Consider the following 24646-nt stretch of genomic DNA (forward strand, 5'->3'; position numbering starts at 1 on the left):
TGTATGTCCGATCCAAGTGGACCGTTGTCTACAGGACCAACAGCAGCCTGTGGATAAGAAGAGTCTATATAGAGAGACAAGGTTGCCTCAAAAGGACTCTGATGTATGGCCCTGCTGTAAGACGAAGTTTGAGGAAAAGAAGATGTCGCAAATGCCCTCTATGTTAAGGGCATATTAACATAAACCCAAAGGCCCTTTTCAGGGCCAGCCATAGTTCTCGAAAAGAGATAGTCTTTGAATTGCCTACCCCTTTTTTAAATTTAAATTTAAATTTAAATTTTAAAAAAAACTTTTTTAAAAAAAAATCCCATGTTAAATTCCCCTTGTACGTATAGTATCCCACGATTTATTCCCATGTTAAATTCCCCTTGTACGTATAGTATCCCACGATTTATTCCCATGTTAATTCCCCTTGTACGTAAAGTGTCCCACGATTTTTCTCCATGTTAAATTTCCATTGTACGTAAAGTGTCCCAAGGGTGTTTTTAATGCTAATTCCCATTGTACGTAAAGTGTCCCATTATACTACTAATGTAACATATACAGTAAATTAAATGGAGAATAGATAAATCTGTATGGCACAGGACGTTGAGTTAGCACTTTTTATCTGCAGTTGATCATCCACTGTGTTCTTATACTGACTTAAATATAAGGTCAATCTCCGCTATGGGAAGTATTGGATGGTTGTTCAGGTAATAAACGGCCATTTTCATTAACCATTCTGTATGTATCTATTTACAAGTTTGCCGGCTGTATATGTGACAAACAAAACCTAACAGACGTGATTTATTCAAAGACGTATCACAAGTAGATGTATTTACTCACTTTATATATTCTTTACAAATACATCGTGTAACCTCTGCAGAAAGTAAACTCTTCAAACTGATCACGATTTCGTAATGTATCCACAAGTTGTCCACCTGTCTCAATACCTGCAATCATACAAATATGTAGTTAGAGCCAACTAGCATTTGGCGTAGCATGGCACTGATCTTTGAACAACTGCTTGATGATAATAATACTTCAAAAATGGTGTTACGTCTGTATTGTTATGTGCTGAACATTAACTTTAAAATATTAACGAAAAGGAATGAAAAACCTGTACAATTTCAACTATATATTTATTTCTTCCTTGATGACAAATGTATGCACGTATATATGTTTGTATTCATGTATGCGTTTTTGTATGCACGTATATATGTTTGTATTCATGTATGCGTTTTTGTATGCACGTATATATGTTTGTATTCATGTATGCGTCCGTGTGTGCTTTTATTTATGACTTAATTAATGACTTCATTTCCTCTTCTGCAGAGATTACATCAGGCCAATACAAATACGGATTATACATATTGCAAGATTATGAGACACAACATAAAATCGAGAACATAAACAAGAGAAATGCATCATCAAAAAACGCAATTACAAGATCAATTATATAAATACAAACAATCGTGTACTAATCTCTGTGAAATTTTGGGATTAATAACCCTTGACGTAATATGGCTCCAACCTCAACTTACATAGATAAATACACGTTTCACATATACACACACACAATCTCACACACACACACACACACTCATATGTATGTATGTATGTATGTATGTATGTATGTATGTATGTATGTATGCATGCATGCATGCATCTATCTATCTATCTATCTATCCCTTACATACATACATATATCTATACACACACATACACATGTGTGTATGTGTGTGTGAACATACCTATATATATATATATATATATATATATATATATATATATATATATATATATATACGCACATGCATATATACATTCACGCATGCATATATGTACATAGATACACACATACCTATACATATACGCATACACTTGTATGTATGTATGTATGTATGTATGTCCGTTCGTCTGTATATATGTTTCCATAAGAATGTCGTTTTAAGCAGTGTTTGTATTTTGGCAATTCTTTACGGACTCTTTTACGTGAACATTCAGCAAATATATTTATTAGTGTGTACTTTATCATCGTTTTCCTTGCTCATTTATGTCATTGATTGGCTGCCAAGAACATAATAAGTACCGTAGTGCCAGTTCTTCAAGTTCTGAGTTTAACGACGTTAGCAATGCCTTAATTTCCAGAATTCTTATTTACATTCTCCCCCTTTTGCGAGTACAACATTCTCGACATAGCTAACTCGGCATATGCATCTTTGCAATTGTCATGGAAATATGAGAATTTATTTTCTTTACAAATATAACATTTAGTTCTCATAGTTAGTCTGATATCTGATCACTGTTTAAAATTAAAGTACTGGAGGAAACTAGATGTAATAATTGTTATGCACAAACTGTAGAGAATCAAAGGAAAAATGAGGAATGGGACTTCCATTATTCATTTGCTTGAGAACAGATACATGAGCTCGGCTGATTTCTGACATGTCATTATTCACTTATGTGTAATATGATCTTCTGACAGCGGCAATGACCAAACCCATTTTCTGTCGGTACATTGACAGGGAACAGGCTTCATTTCTGCCATAGGTTGAACCGTATTTGTTGTTGACGTGACGTGAATGTTTCGATTAAAGTGAAGGTTACCCACACTTAGAATGAACTCATATCCCGCTATACAAATTATACGTTCGCGGTTGACTGATAAAATTGGTCAGAAACCAAAACTGCACACAGCACGGGATAAGCAAGCGTAAACAGCCTACCTTTCATAAGCAATACAAACTGTACAGCGTCTGTACTAACCGTCCATTTGTCAGAATCGTATTTATTATTTTGCCCACTTAAATCTAGTTCTGACAAAATGTCGCAGACCTCTCATAACATTCATTATATAAAAAACACTGCACGATAATAAACCGGTTCCTTGCTTTCAAAGTTGCCATGTAAAACGACATGAAGACCCCAATCCCCTCCCCCCTAGACAACATTAAACATAATGAGCTGCGTGTTCCACCTTGATTTGAGAGAAGGAAAAAGAAAAAGAAACTTTTGGTAGTCAGTAAGATAAATTAAAACAGGTTTGCCGTTTAAACTTTTGAGAGTGATTGTAGGCTAGACTGGACGATCACAGAATTATTATTTAATTAGGGACTCAAGACTACAAAACTGGCAAAGTGATATTAACAACTAACATAAATATGGGTACGATATGATTACAAAGCGAAATTAGGACCGGAAAATACCTTTAATGTGGATTAATAGCATTTTCTTTTGAAACTACTTATCAAATTTGGACGCTCAGCACATACGCTGAAAATAGAGACAGGTAGACATAGCGGGATTGTTGTTGTTGTTGTAGGGTTTAACGCCATTTTTCAGCACACGATAGGGTTATACATGGCGGCCAGTATTAATGGTGGAGGAAGAGCCAGGGAAACCCCGGAAAGAACCACCGACCCACGAGAAGCTACTGGCAAGCTTTCTCACATACCCACATTGGCTGAATTCGAAACTCGAACCCACGCAGACAGAGGTGAGATGGCAGTGATCCGTAACGGACAGCGCTTTAGACCACTGGGTCACTCGGAGCCCCCCATAGCATGATTGAGAGAAATAATAGGTGGTATGGAGTATGCTAGAAAAATAATGGTTATTTGGGTGAAGATGAATTCCATTTTGTTTGTGTTTGTCCAGCTCACGAACATACTAGAACGCAATACTTCATTGAAGTTTATTATCTCTTTCCGTCTGTAGAAAAGTTGTATCCCTAATGCGTCATAACAATATATTAATTATAATAAATCTTTCTTACTACATCAATTCGGCTTTTTTTTTCGCCATAGAGTATCTTTAATAACTCAGACGAATGGTGAATAATATAGTTAGAGGTAGTGTCATCTTTATAAAATAATGCACCGATTATTGGAAATTATGTATCTATACTCATGATGAATGCCATATTTAACGTCTTTAATGCAAAGCGCACATTATATTTAATTGTATTATATTTTGTTATATCGGCCGATGGCCTATTATATGGTGTTCATTTTGTGGTAAAATACATATATATTTATCATGTGTAGATATACCAGGCAAGGTTGTTTGACCGCTCCTGTGGCCTAGTGGTTAGAGCGACCGCTTCGGATGAGGGAGGACGTAGGTTCGATCCCCGGCTGAGTCATACCAAAGACTTACAAAAATGGTGCTAACAGAGCCTTCGCTTGGTGCTCATTAAGAGGTTAGTGTTAGGATTGGTCGACATGGTGTCAGGATAATGTGACCGGGTGGGACAGCACGCTACATGCCTGCGGTATTATGTCCCAGTGCAATGCATCACTTTAAACGGCAACACTGCAGACATCGTAGCGATATGACTGAAACATTCTTAAAGCTACGTTAAACATATCCCCCAAAAATGCAGGTATGGTTGTCTTGTCTTTAAAAGCAAATTTATGTCATGTAACTCGGGACAGCTTTAATATAAATTAGAAATATTCAGTAATATCTTTTTATTCCATAGTTCCACCAAAGATGAATATTACGGTGAAGTACTCGCTTAATGTTACAGTTATTTCATTGTCATGTCGGAGGCCTGGGTAGCGGATTCGTCTAAAACGCTCGTCTTTACCAATCACTGCCATCTCACATCCGTTCGCGTCGGTTCGAGTCTCGGACTCGGCCACTGTGGGCATGTGGGTATGAGAGAGTAACTTCCCGTGGGTCGGTGGTGTTTATCAGGTTTTCTGGGTTCACCTTGCAAGAGATATACTGGCTGTTATTTATAGCCTACTGCGTATTGAACAATGACGTGAAACCAACAAGAATAACAACACTGTTATGACTGCATTAATGTCATAATCTGGTTGTGGCATGGGTTCACTTAACTGATTTAAATCGAGAAGGCTAAAAAGTGAGCTAGTTTTAGTTGAAGTCCGACAACGAAGTATTTTTATGAGGACCTGTAAAAATAATATTTTATTGATCAGTAGAATCGGTAGATGTAGAAGTAGCTTTCATGATGATTATTAACATATTTATCTGGTGTATTCACTAATAACAATGATAAGAACAGTTATATTAGCTCGTGACATTGGTGGTAGTAAATATAACAGTAGAATCAGTGTTATTATTCTACGAGTCACTATCACCACTATCATGGTAATCATCAAATTTAAGTACAGCCTTGCTTTTTCTATTCGTGTAAAAACGTGAATTCTAGAAGTTTATTATATTACATCAACCTGTTTTTTCACGATTAGGATAAATTATATCCTCCAATCTGGGCATTCCGTTGCATTGACAGGCAGAGGTCTCGCGTAAAACCATTAACAGTACCAATATACACTGTGCGAAGATACTTATCTCTCCTTGACCCAAACACCTTAATAAAAAAACTATTCAACTAGGACTTCAGGATTCTATTGAAAAGCACGATGAGTTGAAAGTGTGTATACAAAAATTCACCTCCATTGCAAATATAATCTTTGGCAGCAATATTAAATTATGCTAAGGAATGGCAATAAATGCCAACAAAACTAAATTTGAAAAACTATATGAAACACACAAATATTGCCAATAAAATTTAAAACATAAAGGCGATCTGTAAAATCCTTGCATGTTGTTTAAGTATAAAAAATGCACCTGTAAAATACGTAATAGTAATTGTATTTTGGAATAAATAAGTGACTGTAAGATAGAGGATTCTGAATTTCGAGCTTCTGGTCCAAACTACCCAAAAGTATGCTTCGTAAGGATATCTCTCTTGCTTACCATTAATTACTTTTTAAAAAGCTAGATAAGGATATAATGATGGAATGCACAGAATGCACAATAACAGGAATAAACCTGAACTGGACCTTTTCTCAGGTCCAGAATATCTTGAATGCTTGTTAAAATGATTCAAATAGTACCGAACCGTCCGTTGATATTATTTTAGGAAGAAACGATCCGGATTTCTTTTATAATCAGATATCGATGAACTTTGGTCTGATGGTCATATGATAGAATGATGTATTTAAGGATTTTGTCACTCAAGTTACGACATGCTCTTTACATCGATGAATCACTGACTAAAATACACCACAAATCATGTGCAGGGTTCTATATTATAACACTGAAATTTATTGACCTTCTGAGATAAAAGAAATAAGTTATATTGTCAGCATCCTACCTATTGCATGACTATTTTAACATAGTTGTTCAGTCTCTATTCACTGTGTTCTGTTTAGCTGATTGACAATAAAGCGACATTTGTCTATCCGGATTACTTTTATAGTCAGATATCAATGAACTTTAATGTGAAGGTTAAATTACAGAGTGACTTATTTAAGGTTTAGTCACTGAAGCTGTGGCATACTGTTTACAGAAATGACTAAATTACACCACAAATCATGCGCAGAGTACTGTATTTGAACGTTGAAATTCATCCACCTTCTGTATAAAAAATTAAGTTATCTTGTGATATATCCTAGAGTAATTACACACCAATTTTAATATAGTTGCCCAGTCTATATTCACTGTATTCTGAATGTTTGTGTATATGTATGTATGTATGTATGTATGCATGGATGCATGTATGTATGCATGCATGCATGTAAGTATGTATGCATGTATATATGCATGCATGTATGTATGTATGTATGTATGTATGTATGTATGTATGGATGCATGCATGCATGTATGTATGTATGTATGTATGCATGCATGGATGCATGCATGCATGCATGTATGTATGCATGCATGCATGTAAGTATGTATGTATGTATGTATGTATGGATGCATGCATGCATGCATGTAAGTATGTATGTATGTATATATGCATGCATGTATGTATGTATGGATGTATGTATGTATGTATGTATGTATGTATGTATGTATGCATGGATGCATGCATGCATGTATGTATGTATGTATGTATGTATGTATGTAAAAATCTGTTCAAATTTTCAACTGTTTCCGTCCATCACGAATATCGTTTCGACCAACTATAATAATAATGTTGTTTTATTTGATTAGTTCTGCATTCAATATTCTGTCCAAGATGGTATTGCTTTTCCAATTTCCAAGAGACTGGTAATCTGTTTTTAAAAGTCTCCTTTATACTATGCCTTTATTATGAAGGAGTCAATTGTTAGATTCCTTTCTTTCTGTGTTTGTAATTTCCACTGATGGGTTATGGATGTTATTGCAAACATATCCCTTTGATGAAGGGCTGCTAAATTTGATGCCCCATTTCTGTGAGCTATATATAACATACAAAACCCTTGCTAAAAAACAACAAAGCTATTATATGATTGTTTATATGATTCCGGTATTTTCTGCTTGTTGTTAAGAGAAAGAAAGCAATAGGACATATCCATACTTTTCAAAACGATGCATTTGTATTTGCATCATTACTAACGTAGGTGATCTGTAGATTAGATATGACAGTTTGTAGTTAAATGTTATCCACTGTGGTTTCCATTTATAATAACTTAAAATGATTTGCTTTAAACATATTTACACCTTTTTCCTCTATACTTGATACAATGCACATGAGATTTCACCTAGTTTAATATTATCATAAATCCACAGCATTAATTATGATAATTAGTACCATTCTTCTTCTTCTTCGTCGTCGTCGTCGTCGTCGTTTTCGTCTTCATCTTCTTTTTCTAATTATTATTATATAACTTTCCAAGAATATCGAGTACAGCTTTTGCAGATACCTTCACCCCCACCCCACAGCCATCATCGTATTTAACGCAGTTTGACAAAAAGATATCATAATAACTATCGGTTTAGCTTGCTGTATTTTACACAAGAACTGAGATGCTATTTATTTAAGTTATATCAAGGCTACTGGATTCAGACGAAAAACAGCCTTCGAGGAAAAGTAGAGATGCAACATATACGAACGATACTTAGTCACACTGTACGAGAATCAATATTTTTGCACAATTTTGTACGTCTTAGCAGATAGTTCTATTAAAATCGACTATTCTACGTACATACATTTTATGAGAGAGAGAGAGAGAGAGAGAGAGAGAATCGTATTTACTGCAGAGTCTGTATTTTCACATCTTGCAATGATAAACATATCAACAGGTTCATACGTGCCGCATGATTGTATTACATAACTGCAGGTAGTTACTTATATATATATATATATATATATATATATATATATATATATATATATATGACCTAAGATCATTTTGACACCTGTCACGTAACTTGCGAGATTTCGTTAGCAGATCTTTTTGGAAATAAAAGCAGTCATCTTTTATGATTAGACAGCGGCATTTCTTTAAGGTGAGATCAAAATATAATATATTTCATGCACACAATTAAATAGAGAAACATACACGTTCGCAAAAGTGATCTTCTAAAAATTGTTTTTATGTATACCGCCTATTTCAACTTAGTTGATGCTTCGTAAATGTACATAAAATAGGGCTCTGAAATCCTCAGTTGATCATGCATTACAGAATCGTGGCAGAAATTCTAACTTCCTTTATTGTTGTGTAATGACCCTGTTACATAGAGAAGGTTATTATTTCATTCAGTACAAAAGATATACCGTGTCTGGTTGTTACATTCATGGATCGTCAGTATTTAGAATGAAAAGACTGTGCAATTTTTAAATACGTGGCAGCAAGTAAAACTTGTCCCAGTTATCAAGGATATGTAATATTGTGCATTTCTTTTCACATCTTCACCTTTTCGCAATATGTGTCTAAATTCAAATATTCTAACCATGATGTGAAAAATAAGTGAACGAGAAACATTTTAGAACATGCATCAAAGAGATTCATAAATTGTTTAGTTTCGGTAATCAGCATCATTCATCGTTTCATTTGTACCTCATGCGACTGTATCTTTGAATTGAACAAATTTGATTATTGATAGAGCGTATGTATTAACGCTGATTAATTTAAACATTAGTGTAAAACATTTTTAAATAAAATTATATTCTAGAAAATCTAGTATCATATGCGACATTTACAGTCCAGAAAAATTCAAGTGAGATTGGAAAGACACTTTTTCGAATCTCTCCGTTTTTTCCAGTGTTTACTGAGATTACTGAATCATGGCATGGAACATTTTCCTATAAATAGTGGTCTACATCACGCTACATATATGCAATACTTCAAAAGACAAAGCTGTGAAATTCCAATCCTTTCCACTCATTGTCCTCCTCCCTTACCCTATAGGTAGAATTAGCTACTACTGATATGGCAGTCTTTTTGTCGTTTTGATCAATTCTTTTGAGCCTTCGCTTTTGTTTGAGGTGTTTAAGTGCATATATTAAGTAGATATACTTAATTAGACCTTTTCGGGTACGTTTATGAAAACTAAAATATGAATTGGAGTCAATATGACTCTAGCGTAAGTAAGCGCGTAAAATTAGGATGCCTTTTAAATATAATTCGTAGGAATAAAAAGGAAATACCTGAGCAGCAGGGAGGGTGAATCCTACAACTTTTAGAAGGTTCCAAATGCCGAAATAAGCCCTTTATGGAGGGCGAATCCTAAAGGTTCCAAATGCCGAAATGACGCTTTATGTAAACGCAATTGTCGCCGTCGTTGCTGCCCTTTGTTGTCGTTGCCCTCCCTGCTGCTTCCTCCGTCCTTTTTCGAAAACTAGGGTCTTTATCGAGATACGAAAAATTATCCAAAAATCGTATCTAACCCGACACGATACCGTGTTAGAGGATCATGTAGATTTATCGTTATAAATCCGTGCGGGGTTGACTGCGCCTGACTAAATAAATTTCTAAACATATTTATATCCATATCACCATGCACCAAGTCTGATGTATATTTCGTAACGTGTGTGTATCAACTCCGTTAAACACAGCAAGAATATTACAGTTATCCCTGATCACTTTAGGAATTTGTGTATATCACTGGGTTACATAAATCACATCAGTGTTTTTGTGTCTGCCTCTGGAAAATATCCTGGCAGGATTTAATTGTTTATCCAACATGACATCATCGTAAACAACTAAATTATTAATAAATCTATCAATATCATCAATACTTGGCGCTTCATTAATGTCAGTTATAAATTCAACAACATCATCACCGTTTTCATTTAATGATTTTTCACTTTCATTAAAATCTTTTAACACTTCGTAGCATCGTTGATCGTCGTCACTTGGTGCTACCAAATGCAACTTGTCCCACTTCATCCACTTCATTATTAAATTAAGTAACAACTTAACAACTGTGTCTTACCACTCCCAGATGGTCCAATTATAATCATACGAACAGAATTTGGTAGCGCTGCGTGATGCTTAACTGGTTCTCGTTTATTTGTTGCAGAAAAGTCAGTGATTTCCATTAGAATAATATAAAATAAATATGGATTTATATTGTGTGAAATGCAGGGCGCGCACGCCAACAAGTGATCTAACATCCATTACAACAAAAAATAATATATCCGCGGTTTCAGGCAAGTGTGAGCGATGCGGTACAAAGAAATTTAAATTTATCTCTACTAACAAGTCAGTGCAGTCAGCGCCAAGTAAAAAAAAAAAAAACGAGGAGGCGATATTGCCGCCAAGTTAGGAAAATTACCAGGGGCTCCGTGGGCTAAATACCCAGGAGAAAAACATCTCCCAGGCTATAACTATTGTGGTCCTGGAACCAGACTTGATATCAGACTTGATGACCAAAATCAACCAAACCCAGGTGAGTATCCGATAAACGCTATTGATAAAGCGTGTCATGTTCATGATGTAGCTTATAAAAGTAAAAATCTACAAGACAGACATCTCGCGGATGTGAAATTAATTCACGCGCTAAATTCCATTACTGATAAATCTTTCAAAGAGAGGTTAGCTAGTTGGTTAATAAAATCCGCAATGAAAGGTAAATTAGCGCTAGGTGCTGGTAATTAATTAATCGATTTATTATTCCCCAAGAGGATACTGGAAAGGTAGCGCAGCAATTAGTAAACTCGCTGAAGCAGCAAAAGTCACACGTGATACTGCAGCAGACTGGTTATCCAAACAGGCAATATGGCAAATTTATCTACCACGTCCCAAGATAATTCACTTTGCGCATTTTGATGTTAGTGCACCAAATGAAGTTCATCAAGCTGATATATTATTTCTGCCACATGATACCGTTCGTCGTCGAACATATAAATACGCGTTAACTGTAGTTGATGTTGCAAGTAAATACAAAGATGCAGAACCGTTAACGACTAAAACAGCATCTGAGGTTGCTTCTGCTTTTGAACGAATTTATCAACGAGGACCTCTACGATGGCCAAATCTATTACAAGTTGATCCTGGCAAAGAATTTCAGGGTGCAGTATCATCAACGATGAAGCGACATAATGTCACCATCAGACGAGGACATACTGAGATTCATCGTGATCAGGCAATTGTTGAACGATTTAATCGAACACTTGCTGAACGGTTATTTGGATATCAGTATGCGAAGGAATTCATTCAGGACAAGAGATCTCGCGAATGGGTTGCAAGATTACCAAGCGCGATAGCTGCATTAAATAATGAAATTGCTCGAACAACCAACATGAAACCTATTAACGCAATTACCAAAAACAATATACCACAACGACGTGATTTTTCAGCACAACCAATACTGGGTAATGTCACTGTAAGATATTTATATGAACCAGATGAACTTGAAGGTGGTAAAAAAAGAGCGACTGGTCCTATCTGGAGTATTACCACACACAAGATATCTAACATAACTAGATCTACTGGTAGACCAGCAATCTACAGGCTGGATTCAACTGCTCCTCAACGTGGATTCACACGTGAACAATTACAAGTAATTCCCGAGGACACACAATTACCGCCCAGATCACTTAACTAGCACCCCTACGTCGATTACATTCAAGACAGGTCATCATCACATTTTGTCGTGTATGACCGCGACTACTATCTTTTCTATCTACGGTGAATTGTCTTGGATTATTACTCGAATACTGTCACAACATTATACAATTACAGCTCTCACAGTGATTATTCTGTTGTTGTTTCAGTGTCATGAAAAATTCAACATCAAGGTCAAGATCGCGATTATTTTTTTTGTCACTCTGTTTGTAACCAGCTAATTTTTTTCTTATTATATCACTGTTGTTTTCATTATTAATTTCATCAGTCATTGACTCATCCAAAACAATTCTTCGCAGTTGAGATATTCTTCTGACTCTGGACACAGCTAAGTAAACTAAGTTTGACCAATCGATGCGATCATCAACGATCCAAACAACTGTATCAGAAATAGTCAGTCCTTGAGATGAATGAATCGTCATTGCGTATCCTAGCGTCCACGGGGATTTGTTCATTTTTAGTACATCTTCAACAGCGTTGATATCAACTGTGACAATATCATTTAATACTAAATTCTGTTCCTCTGTTTTCCCAGGAATATCAACGTCAATCTTTTGTAACCGTGTATCAGCTGGTCTATAACACAATGGCACTGGCAACACTGGAAACTTTTCTCGTTGTAATTGAAATAACTGTTGTTGAAGTGTGTCTCTGACTATCTTTCTACTTGCCACTATCAAATCGTTTGGTTTCCACGTTTTCCAAAAGTCGCTCATTGAAGTCTCTGAAATTATTTTACGCATAATTTCACATTGAATTTTATTCGGTTATAGTCTGATTAATGTTTTAAATTCCTTCAACGTTGCATCAAGAGATCTATAATCATCAGACACTTCTTCAACGTAGTCAACAAAATCTTTTAACCACAAATGCGGAGATAGACCAACAAAAGGTGGTGGCTGACCGTGATCGCCGCACATTATCACTGCAGTATTTTTTGTTAGCAGCCAATCAAGAAATATTTTTAATATATCTAACGGTACCGTACATATTTCATCCCAAATACTATTCCGTGGAATATATTTCTCTCCTATTCGATCTGGAGTGCACACACCACCGCTGTATTTGAAAAAGCTGTGATAAGTACAAGAATTAACTCCTCGTTGTTTGATCTCCCTGGCGAGTCTGTGTGTTGGTGTTAGCACAATCATATCTGAATCGAAAATCTTCTATTTTCCACGAAATAATTCAATCGCTTGAGTTGTCTTACCAGAACCTTCCGGTCCTTTCAAATAAACGGTTTTGTGTCTGGTGATTGGATCATATACAGATGGTGCATTCGACATTTCTGATAATTCTGATTTACAATAATTATCTTTAATCGCAATATCAGCCGATTCACAATATCCATGTAACATTTCCTTTTTTATTCTCCATGAACTCCATGATTCATCATTCCTTGTAAAATGAGCCAGTGATTCTGAATATCTTTTATCGATATAAAATTAATCCGTTGCAACTCTAACTACAGTGTCGGGAAATCTATTTACTTGCGATAGCAAATTTATAGAAGCATAAGCCAGCATCGAAGATCTTAGATGTGTGTACTGAGGTGATTCTCCATTAATGTAACTAACAATTGTGCCCAACCGTGTTCCGTCGGACAAAAAAGCGTCCTCCCGATTACAAAATATATTTCTCGCAGCGGCATCAGCAGTTATAAAATTTAATTCAGCATCATCCATAATCAATCGTGAGTGATGTCGTTTATGATCATATGAAACCACCTTGAGTGAATTTACCGATTATTCTTCTACCGAGATCTTTTGCTGTTTTTTCACTATTGCTGGGTTTAAACTTAAGAATATTAGGAGCGTTATTGTTAATGACATCCATGGTCTGATGGGGCACTCTCGTGCATATTCCTCAATGACTTCATCGAGACTGATACGCTCCGGTGTTGGTAACCAAACCGAAGTCTGCGGTCGATATGATATGATTGCTTCACTGACCGTCAACGATACCAGTATTCGGCTGTCAAGCATATATCGCAACAACACTATTGGTGTCCAACGTTTCTCTGAGAAATGTCTGCCAAACCAAACATGACAAATTGGCTGAAGCTCTTCAGCGAATTCAAACGATGTCACAGGAGCAAATCCTGTCAAGTCAAAATCGGGTAAGGGACCATTTATAGCAACTCGCGTCATCGAGTTCGTGGGATGTCCAAATCTTTTAAAATATCCACTACACTCGCCCATCCCAAGAAAGCTTCCCGGATAACACGCAACCATGTCTACGGAAATGATATCCTTGTGGTCATACTTGGTATTCCACAAACCGCCATGTCCATACTCGACAAACTCAATTGTATATCCTCGAGAAACTCACTTCGGGTTGGATTCCATGAATTTCTTTCTCTGGCGGCGTGAGCGGTAACACTCGGAACTGTAAAAAAATTAGTTAATAACTGTTCAATGTTTTCTGAATATCTCTCTGCGAGTTTTTTCATTTCCTGTTGCAGAGATTTCGTCCGGTATAATTCAACGTTAGATCTTACAAATTGATCATACTCGCCATCTTCGGAACTTTTAAACAACCACACCGACACAGGGTCGTTTTTGCTTATCTGTTTAATAAAATCAAACATATTTTTACCAGAGTTCTCCCCGGAAAACTCCGAGGGGTAATATTTCACAACACGATCCCGCGAAAATATTGTAACTGCGTTAGTCCAATCGTGAGCGTTATGATCAATGACATTTATTGGAGCTCCGTTCCGATTATATTTCGATTTGTATAATACTTTCTCTGTTATCGTTGTTACGGTTATGGGGAATCTTAGTGCTTTTCCTAGCTCGGCAACATCATTTATTGACGCTCCTGTATCCTTGACTTTTTCTGCCCACGCTTCTGTCTTGGAACGTCTTAGATCAGTTAGACCGTTGCCGCGCATCGCATTTTTGAAATGTTCCATTACTCATTGGGGCAAGTTTATTGATTTTTGATGTTTTTATCGGATAGATTCCATAAATGACCGCGGTCACAGGATACGCTCGAACGTAATATGGTTTATCAATCCCAGTCAAGATTCCTGGTTTGGAATCTTTACTTAACAGAACGGTTTTTCCATTAGCAAGGACAGGGTCACGTTTGTCACGGATAATCCACGTATCGGAATCTACTTGTACAATAAATTTTATTCTGATAAAATATTTCTGATTATCAAGTAATCGATAATTGTTTTCGCTCGTGCATCATTCATTGTAGCGTCCTTGACAGAGTCAGTGTCGCGTATAATTTTAAATGTGTACCATACGTGAGATGATCCATCATTACGAAATTCTTTTTTTGGCATTCCTGATAATATCAAACAGATCAGTCAAGGCTTGTCTCCGCGAGCCAGGGATTAATCTGTCAAGATCGAATCTAGAAGCTTTCCAGGGTTTGATTGCAGATAATCTTTCAAGCTCCTCCATATTATATTTAAGACAAACATTTAAATAAAAATATTATGAATAATGAATCAGTACAAGTGGTTTAAAATGGGATCTGTAACCGCCTGTAATAAATCCTGCAAGAAGGAATTCTGCGGGGAACATTCTCAAAGCATCCGAATGGGGAGTTTAGGACCAATACCGTGTCTGCGATGTGGTGTTGGGGCCAGGGGTAAAAGACAGCTATGTGCAAGTTGCGGGGTAAAAAAAGATACCGTGAACTTTAAAGATATTATAACAAAAAAAAGAACGATGTTGCGCTAAAATGTGAGCGCGATTGTTTAACTAAGTTTTCAGACAAATTATAAATTAGACAAATAATATTATTATATAAATGAGCCAAGAATTTGTCCCACATCCTATAACAACAAACTACGAATCAAATCGTGATGGCGTGATGAGACACTGTCAGAGGAAAGTACCAGTTGGTTCTGTTAATAATACTGGTTATCTCATGTTCTCGTTTCGTGCTGATAAGCAGAAATGTTATTACGGTCATCGTTTTGTGTACGAGTGTTTATTTGGGATAATCAAAGATGGTCTTGTGATCGATCGTATCAACGGTGTGAAAACCGACAATAATTTATTCACTCTGAGGGTTGTCACACGAAGCCAGAATTGTAGGTTTGCTAATACTGGCTATAACAATAAAAGAGCCAAAGCAATTTATCCATAAATTTAGATACGAATGAAGAAATAATATTTCATTAAATGTGCGAGGCTGGCAGTATCTTGATATTCACAGATTCTCAATACACTCCGTGGCGAAAAATATAACCAAATCTGCCCTATCAAAAAAAATATAAGCAGAAAATCACCTTCCAATATCAATAATGGAGATAAACTATCAAATAATTACGTAGAATTATATTTAATTAATTTTTTCTATAAATTTTAGTGTATTTAAGGGAGATTACTCCGTTAAGCATATCTCATGGAATTAGTTCCCTCCCTTGTCAAGGTGACTTCGTCCAACACCTTTTACAGGTAATAGCAGAGCGGTACACAGTTATTTTTTTTTACAGCCAATTGTATACACACTGCGTCCCAGTCTATAACACTTCCGCGTTTGATATTGTCAGTACATGTAAGTGTTATTTTCACAATTAAAATCCAGTTCAGAATTTAAATTTAGTGTTTAAAATCCAGTTCAGAACTTAAGTTCAGCAGTAATGTTTAAGAACTTGTTAACTGTCTGTCAAGTTACCTATATGATAATTTTTAAATCCTGTATTTTCAGATGAGACCGTGGTACAGTGGTAAAGCGTTTGACTCTCGTCCCGACTTTATCAAATGCAGCGGTTCGTGTCTCGTCACGGACATATTGTCGACGATGCCCATTTAGTGTTTTAAAATTGGGAGCTCCAGCAGGCGCCTTGTGTACATATTTCCTCCGCGTCGAATCGTGGTGGTGTGTTCTCCACCCCTGGGATTTTGATATGGGGGGGGGTATGTACACAGGCAATTTCACTTTTGCTTTGGAGCCCCCAAAAATAAACAGTAACCTTGGATGCAGAAAGCTCTACGTCACATGGGTCTCATTCAGAAAGAATGCGGCCATTGACTCTGTCACGAGGATGCCGAGAAGCCATTAGAAAGGCTCTGTAAGACTGAGATAAAATCTTCAAGATAAAATCTTCAAGATGAAATCGCCTTGCTAAAATCAAGGAAGTTAAAAAAAAGACAGTCTGAAAGGACCTCGAGGCCAGTGAAAGACCCATGATTGATAACCGCTCATCATGGTTGCTGTTTACTTTTTTTCTTTTTAAATATATAAGATTTATATAAATCCTGAAACAATCATGTCTGATTTTGAATCACTACATGAAGGTAAATGCGCAGGGCGTTATATTTTGCCTGCTCAGTACAGATTTCCAGACGAATTTATATAAATCGCTGGCTACAGTAGAAGAAGCACAAATAAATGAATTTGTTTCGTTGTCTCGTGCAATTGACAAAATTAGGCCAAGAATATGAAACAAGGAAGGTGATAAATACTCGTGTAAGACGGCTAAAACATTGTATGTCCCTTCCCTGACTTTGTCAAGGGGAAGTAAATACCTAGAAATGAAGTCAAGTACTTGGAAATGAAATTGAAAGTAAAAAAAAAATATATCACTCTTTTTTTACTTCCTTGATACTTGGTTAGATAATATTTCCCTTAGTCGATCGGATTTAATGCAAGAGTGCGCATAATTGAGACTTTGATCTCGGTTACATATAATGCTCACGTCTGAGACTATCTAACTGTTGCTGTGTTAGTAAGAAATCTTCCTTTCCGCCTTCGTCAATAATGAATTTCTTCTTGGGTAAATGCAGCCCTAACTGCTTGCTCGAGCGCTTGTTTGTCATACACGGTGGTGGTACATATTTATAAATCTAAGATCTAAATACACGTATATACTCTAAAATTTGAGGTATACTGCAATGTGCGATCACAATATGATCTTTTTTTTAGTCTTTGTAGTTGTGTATCAGTCAATATAAAATCGTCAGTGCCGTATTCTTCAACAATTATTTTTTCCGGGGTAACTTTTCCGGTTTTGACAGCTTCATCAAGAAATTTTTTGTTATGTATGAAACATTTTACGCGGTGGTACATTATATAATACTCGCTTGATTAATTGTCTGTGTGTGTGGATATACTTCCCCTTGACAAAGTCAAGGCGAATTGAAAGTGGAAATCTTTGACTTCTAAGACTGAAAGTCTTGAGATTGAAAATCGTTTCACGATTTCACAAGTAAATTAATATGTAGTGTTTCATTTTGAAAATCAAGAAGGTGGCCAGACTGGTCTGTTAGTTTGAACTTTATTCTGGTCAGCCACGGATTATGACATCGTAGATACACTGGATTGATTGGCTCTTGCACGATTGGATATCCAGGTGGATCTTTCGGGGTGAATGAATAAAGAACAAATCCTTGCTGGGCTTGATTTGATACTGTCGTGTCCGTGCTGTAACTGCCATCAATGACATCACACACAAGATTGACCGCGACCACTTCAGTTATGTTTACGATGCCCGGAGATACATTTCGGCCTTCTCCTTGTGAGTTATTGTTGTGCCGGAGAATAGTTGGCTCCGGTAGTGATCGCCTGTGTTGTGCAAGTATGTCATCAAAGAACTCATTGATTAGATCGTTGACTGATTTTTTTAGTTCGGTTGCATTATACCCGGGAAATTTAAAATTTGGCAGAGTGGCTTCTGTTAGCGAATAGGCAGTTAAAAATTGTTGTTTAAAGCGATTTAAGTCGTCAGTATAATCAATTGTTGCCTGAATTCCTCGCTGGTTAATATATTCCATGTCGGATACAAGCTGATTTAATATTTCAATCCGCGTGATGATTTCGCTGCGTAAACTTGTTATATCAAAAAATGTTCTTGGAAGCGCTGCCGTAGTCGCTCTAGTTGTGTTTTATGTTCTTGATTAATGATTTTAAAATATTTAATAATATCTCTTAGGTCAAGAACAAAAGCACTAGTTCCCCCTCCCGGAAGGTGTTCATTAATAAAAAAAACACCGAATATGGTCCTTACTGTAGAAGCCAAAATTACTACCCAACTTTGATCCTTTTATATTATCCAGACGTTGTTTGTATGACGGGGTGATTTTGTGATATGATTGTTTGTCAGTGATATAATCAGACTTTACAGGCGTTGGTGGTATTGGTGGTGCCGGCGGTGGAATTTTAGGCCATCCTAACACTATTCTGATCGAACTCTGATATATATCCACGACGTAGTCTGAGGTGCTTATTTCGATGGCAGAAGACAGCGTTGGCTCATTAACAGTTATTGTTATCTTAGATTCTTTTTCTGTGATATTTTTTATTCGACGTTGTAGTTCCTCATTTATTTCTTCGATTTGATAAGACCCGGTTGGTAACCCAATGACATTCCAGTCTGGTGTACCGTCGGGTTTATTTTTATGTGCAAACACAAACGAATTATTTGCTGGCAATCCACCAAACGATTTTGATCTGATATTGGGCCAGCTGTGATATACTCGTAATTTGTGCTAACGCGATATAGTTTACTGGAATCGCAATTGGAAAATTAATACTGAATTCTGGTTCAGTCGAAATTATTATTATCGAAGAAGTTCGTTTTGGGCTTGTATTTTCGACTATCTGTTGAAGTAATTCCGACATTGTTATTTATCTTTTGTCGCTTCAAATGACTGGTGTAGTCTTCATACATTTTTGACATTAGCGTAAATTCGAAATCTGATATTACTGTATCGTCGAGACTTGATGATATCAGAGACGATAATTTCGAGTAGGCGCTCGTGGCTGCATTGTTTAACTTTTTACACTCGTGCTATTTTGTTAGCGCGCATGAGGATATTTTTTTCGCGATAATATTAGCAACGCCTGCAATTGTCGTTGATGTTGAAACTGTAATTGTGACCGTGATTGCAGTTGTCACTGGTGTTAGCGCTGATAACACTGGTCAACAGTGAAATCATTACTGACTTGAAAAGGCCCTAATCTGTAGTATTTTGGTGTGCCGAACACGAATATAACCGTGAAAAATTTGTATTGGCTCTCGTTTTGAAGATATTCATATACCTCATTTTCTATGTTTCACTGTGTAAATTTCTCCAGTAGGACTGCAGCAACATCCGGAATAATGATGTAACATTGCATAATACCATCATGCTCACATCATCCACAGTTGATTGCATCATTTTCTGATGCAATGCAATACTAATGCCATGCGGCTGCTGAAGTAAGTTGACGTCAGCAGTGTACTATACATGTGTAGGCCTATTATACTAATGCCAGGCGGCTGCTGAAACTGACGTAAGCAGTGTACTATATAAAGCCCAATCAGATAGGTTCAGCATTTAAAATATTTTAGACGTTGTGCGAGACAGTTCAAGCTACTGTTACATAAAACTTATTATTTTATCCATTTACGTACAATAAAGAACAGTAATGCCTCGAAAGTGTGTTAATACCGCGGACAATTTTTGCTATATTTGTGGGGAAGTGACATTTGCCAACCAGAAGAAAAGTATCAATTCTCAAGTGAAGAAGGCATATCATCTTTACTTCGGATGCAAGGTTGGTGACCAAGACAAGCCTTAGGCTCCGCATATATGCTGTGCTACATATACAACACAGCTTTCACAGTGGTTGAATTGCAAAAGGTCATCAATGCCGTTTGCAGTCCCAATGGTGTGGAGAGAGCCAAGCAACCACCTAAATGACTGTTACTTCTGCTTGGTTCCTCCTCTTTCCGGCGGAATAACGAAGCGAAAGAAGTCGAGAATAGTCTACCCAAACATTCCGTCTGCATTGAGACCAGTTCCACATGGTGAGGGACTTCCTATTCCAGAACCTCCAGCAGAATATTCTCTTGATTCATCTGACGAAGACAAAGGTGAGTCGACCTGTTCTTCTCCTGGTCCATCAGCATGCAGTGATCCAGATTTTCACTGTGGTGCATCATCAACCCCACACAGAATAACACAGGAAGAACTAAATGACCTGATTCGTGATTTGGACTTATCAAAGAACAAGGCAGAATTGCTAGGATCAAGACTCCAACAATGGAATCTTCTAGAAGAAGATGTCACAATTACTGCATATCGAAAGCGCCACCAGCAATTGGAGCCTTTCTTCAGAAAGGAAAGTAATCTGATATTCTGTTCCGATATTGAGGGCCTCATGAATGCTTTAAAAATCACTCATGACCCACAATAATGGAGACTATTTGTGGACTCTTCGAAACTGAGTCTCAAGGCTGTGCTTTTGCACAATGGAAACATTCTTCCATCTATTCCAGTAGCGTATGCTGTCCACATGAAAGAGACATACGATAACTTAAGGCAGCTACTGAATTCCATTGAGTATAACAAGTACAGCTGGCACCTCTGTGGTGATTTGAAGGTAGTTGCCCTTTTAATGGGACTGCAGCAAGGATATACAAAATACATGTGTTTCTTATGCGAGTGGGATAGCCGAGCAAGGGAAATGCACTACATGAGGAAGGAATGGACTCACAGGCAGAATGTAGCCATTGGAGAGAAGAATATCCAACACCCAGCTCTGGTTGAGGCTCAGAAAATCTTGCTACGACCCCTTCACATCAAACTAGGTTTGATGAAGAACTTCGTGAAAGCCATTGACCGGACTTTGCCAGCATTCCGATACCTGCATGAAAAATTCCCTCGACTCAGCGAAGCAAAGATTAAAGAGGGAGTTTTTGTGGGTCCTCAGATTCGAGAGCTTTTCAAAGATGACCGGTTCAACAACTTGCTGGAAGGTGACGCGAAACAAGCATGGAATGCTTTTCGCCTAGTTTCTACAAACTTCCTCGGAAATGTTAGGGCAGAAAACTATAAGGAACTAGTAGAAGACATGTTGATGAAGTATAAGAAACTTGGCTGCAATATGTCTCTAAAGATTCACTTCCTTCATTCCCATTTGGATTTCTTTCCTAGCAACTGTGGTATTGTTAGTGATGAACACGGCGAACGTTTTCATCAAGATATCGCAACAATGGAACAAAGATACCAGGGAAAATGGTCCACTACAATGCTGGCTGACTACTGCTGGACACTCCTCAGAGATACTCCCGAACAGCTGTACAAGAGACAGGCGAAGAAATCTAAGATGTAGTCAATGACTTGATTTTTTATAGGTAGGCTATTACAGTTGACCTTTTACTATTGGAATGCATTTCGTTATGTAAACATTAATTTCTTGCAGATTACAAAAAAACTAGAGCCAATTTTGCAATTTGACTGTCATATTCGTGTTCAGCACATAAAAATTGATAAGAATTGACTAATTTTATTTCAGTAACATGACTTTTGTAAAAATTTGTTGTCCAGTGTAATAATACTCCCGTAGATGCCACTATCGCGGATACTGAATACACTATTGTGTCTAGGATGATTACACGCCGTTTGTATTTTTTTACTTTAATTGTGCATTCGTTAATGGTATTTTTTAACTCTGATTACCATTCACGTACTTGATCGTACCTATATTGCTGAGCATCTGACGCCATTTTATTATTTTACGCAGTAACCAATTGAGGCGTTTCAGCTACAAATTCCAAACACCACCAGTAAGATGTTGCGGTCAATTTCTTGTTGGCGGATTCCAGTATAAATGTTTCTTCGGTTCCCTTGTTTAATATGATAGCCACAACTCCGGAAAGCTTGTCAGCGGAATGTCGCCAGGGATACGTTGTAAATATCTCAAATTCTGCAGCACTGAACACAGACAGCCTGTATACTCCAGTGACTGTTCCTGTATATTTGATAGTATTATTTTGTTTAGACCATGTTGCAAATCCAGATGATACTGTGTATACTATGTTGGTAATATGCCCGGCAGTTACTTCAGATGGGATTTTAATCAAACCGGTTTTGTTAACGATCTCAGGAATCCCATTTACGATATCTTGTTGTGTTTGTTTGATCGTGTCAATGTTAGTTTTGATATCAGGAAGTTTCATATCGATGACGGGAGGAGTTCCAAAGAACTTATCCGTGGTCTCATCGGTTTTTCTAAAGTTTCTACGGAGATTTGTAAACGCGTTTACATGAACATCATACTCGGCCCGCAACGTGGAGAATTTACCATCAACGGTGTCAACATAATTTTTCGTCGCGACATCTTCCGGGGACGTTGGATCCGCTAACACAATTATTTTATTTTTGTTCATGTTGAGTTCACCTGTCATTGTGTCGCCGGTATTTTTTAAACGAGTAGCAAATATGGTTCCGACGGTTGTAAATAACGCGTCAACATATTGTTTGTTTGCGGCATCTTCCGGGGATGTTGGATCTCTTAATTCAGTTATTTTGTTACCGTTCATGCTGAGTTCACCTGTCATGGTATCACCGGTCTTTTTTACGCGTTCCCCTGCAGCTTTCTGCGTATCATCTCTTAACGCTGCAATTGATATCAGCGAATCTTTGATTTTACCGCTTTCAGTGAACACAGGGATGTTACCCGGAGTAGCTCCAATAACCCTACGAATTATTTCATGCCATTTGATATCGCTGGTTTTTAGTTTTCCGTGTCGGTGCTGAAAAATAACAACCTCCTCTGGGTTCATCCCGGTCAGACTTAAAAGATTATCGATTTCATCTTTGGTCGCATATTTTGATAAGTCTATATCAGTTTTATGTTGAGAAGAGATCTTCCGTAGATATCAACCATTATTTGATAGGAAACTGTTTAAATTGACCGGTGGTATACTCATGCACGACTTTATGAGGTGGTTTGGTTGGCGCTGATATCGCATCGAGGACATTTAATACTTCACGACCACATTTCGGAGAATCGGTCAGTGTTTGTGTTGGTAGCGTTGAGTACCAAACTTTCGATGGGATGTCTTTTGTATACTTTAAAAATTCAACTGGCGGTGCTAACCCATACGAATCGAAATAGATAATTCCACGTGGATGTATCGCGTAAGCAACCCAGTAAGTTCCTGAACCGTTACTGTTATCGAGATTAATAATTCCGGTTTCTGGGCTATTCGGTTGTGCTGGTAGCTGATCTTTCATAAAAACGCCTCTGAAATTTTTTATATTTAATTGTTTAACAGCATCGAGTAAATCAAAATTTGACATCGGTGAAAACACTTTGTGTTTTATCAGAACCATTTTGGGTACCATGAGGACGGAGTTCATGGAAGTCTTAGACCCCGTCCTTTTTTTTTTGTATCCTTTTCCAGTTGCTTTCTTCAGTGCCATTCCAGCAGCGGTTCCAACAGCTCCTAACGCGGCGGCCTTAGCGACAGCTGGGGCAGCAGCAGCTATCAGTGCTGGTATCGCGGCGAGAAGAGGAAATATACCACCGGTTTTAATCATGTCCTTGACGGCTTTTGGAGCGAAATCAAGTTGAGTTCCAGTTTTCGCTTGCTTCGCTTTATTGAAATGTTTTAGTTGGGTTTTAGTCAGCGATAACTTGTTTGGACCACCATTAGCGATTTGATCGTTATTTAGTGTTATCGTTGCCCCACGTGCGCTCGCGTTTTTCCATTGTAATTTTTTCATCTGACCAGGAGTCAGAGTGACATAGACGTGACTGTATGTCATTTTTATTATTAACTTGATTGATCTAATTGTCTACATGTTTTCGGAAAACTACATGTTTTCCACTGGTGCATCAACGATTCTCATTCGACCACTAATACCTTCAAGTATCATTGCTTTGTCACTGAGTATGACCGCGATTGCTCTATAGGGACCATATTCAATTGGCGGACCATCTGCAATTTTAGGTAGGGTGCCGACACGAGCTTGGAAGTGGATATCAACAACAGACTGCTTGGATAAATCAAGATGCTCCAGCGAAAAGTAATAAATCGGGTACAACTTTGTAAAATCAAACTGTGATATTTGCGTCCCAGTATCTATATTTGTGTTACGCGA

The 24646-nt window shown here is 37.3% G+C and overlaps 1 protein-coding gene across 1 annotated transcript in view; it reads right to left on the reverse strand.

The window, feature by feature from the left end:
* LOC149779143 (uncharacterized) overlaps positions 1-9760 on the reverse strand; it is a 58485-nt gene extending 48725 nt beyond the window's left edge. Inside the window, exons 1-2 of the mRNA XM_089938568.1 lie at positions 9380-9760; positions 826-932 (exon numbers count right to left, since the gene is read on the reverse strand). The gene's annotated coding sequence lies outside the window, so the exon portion shown is untranslated. The remainder of the gene's footprint in view (positions 1-825; positions 933-9379) is intronic.
* Positions 9761-24646: the final 14886 nt, after the last annotated feature.

Source organism: Sinohyriopsis cumingii, chromosome 17 (genome assembly GCF_028554795.1).
Source record: "Sinohyriopsis cumingii isolate HCF-2022 chromosome 17, ASM2855479v2, whole genome shotgun sequence".
NCBI lineage: Eukaryota > Metazoa > Mollusca > Bivalvia > Unionida > Unionidae > Sinohyriopsis > Sinohyriopsis cumingii.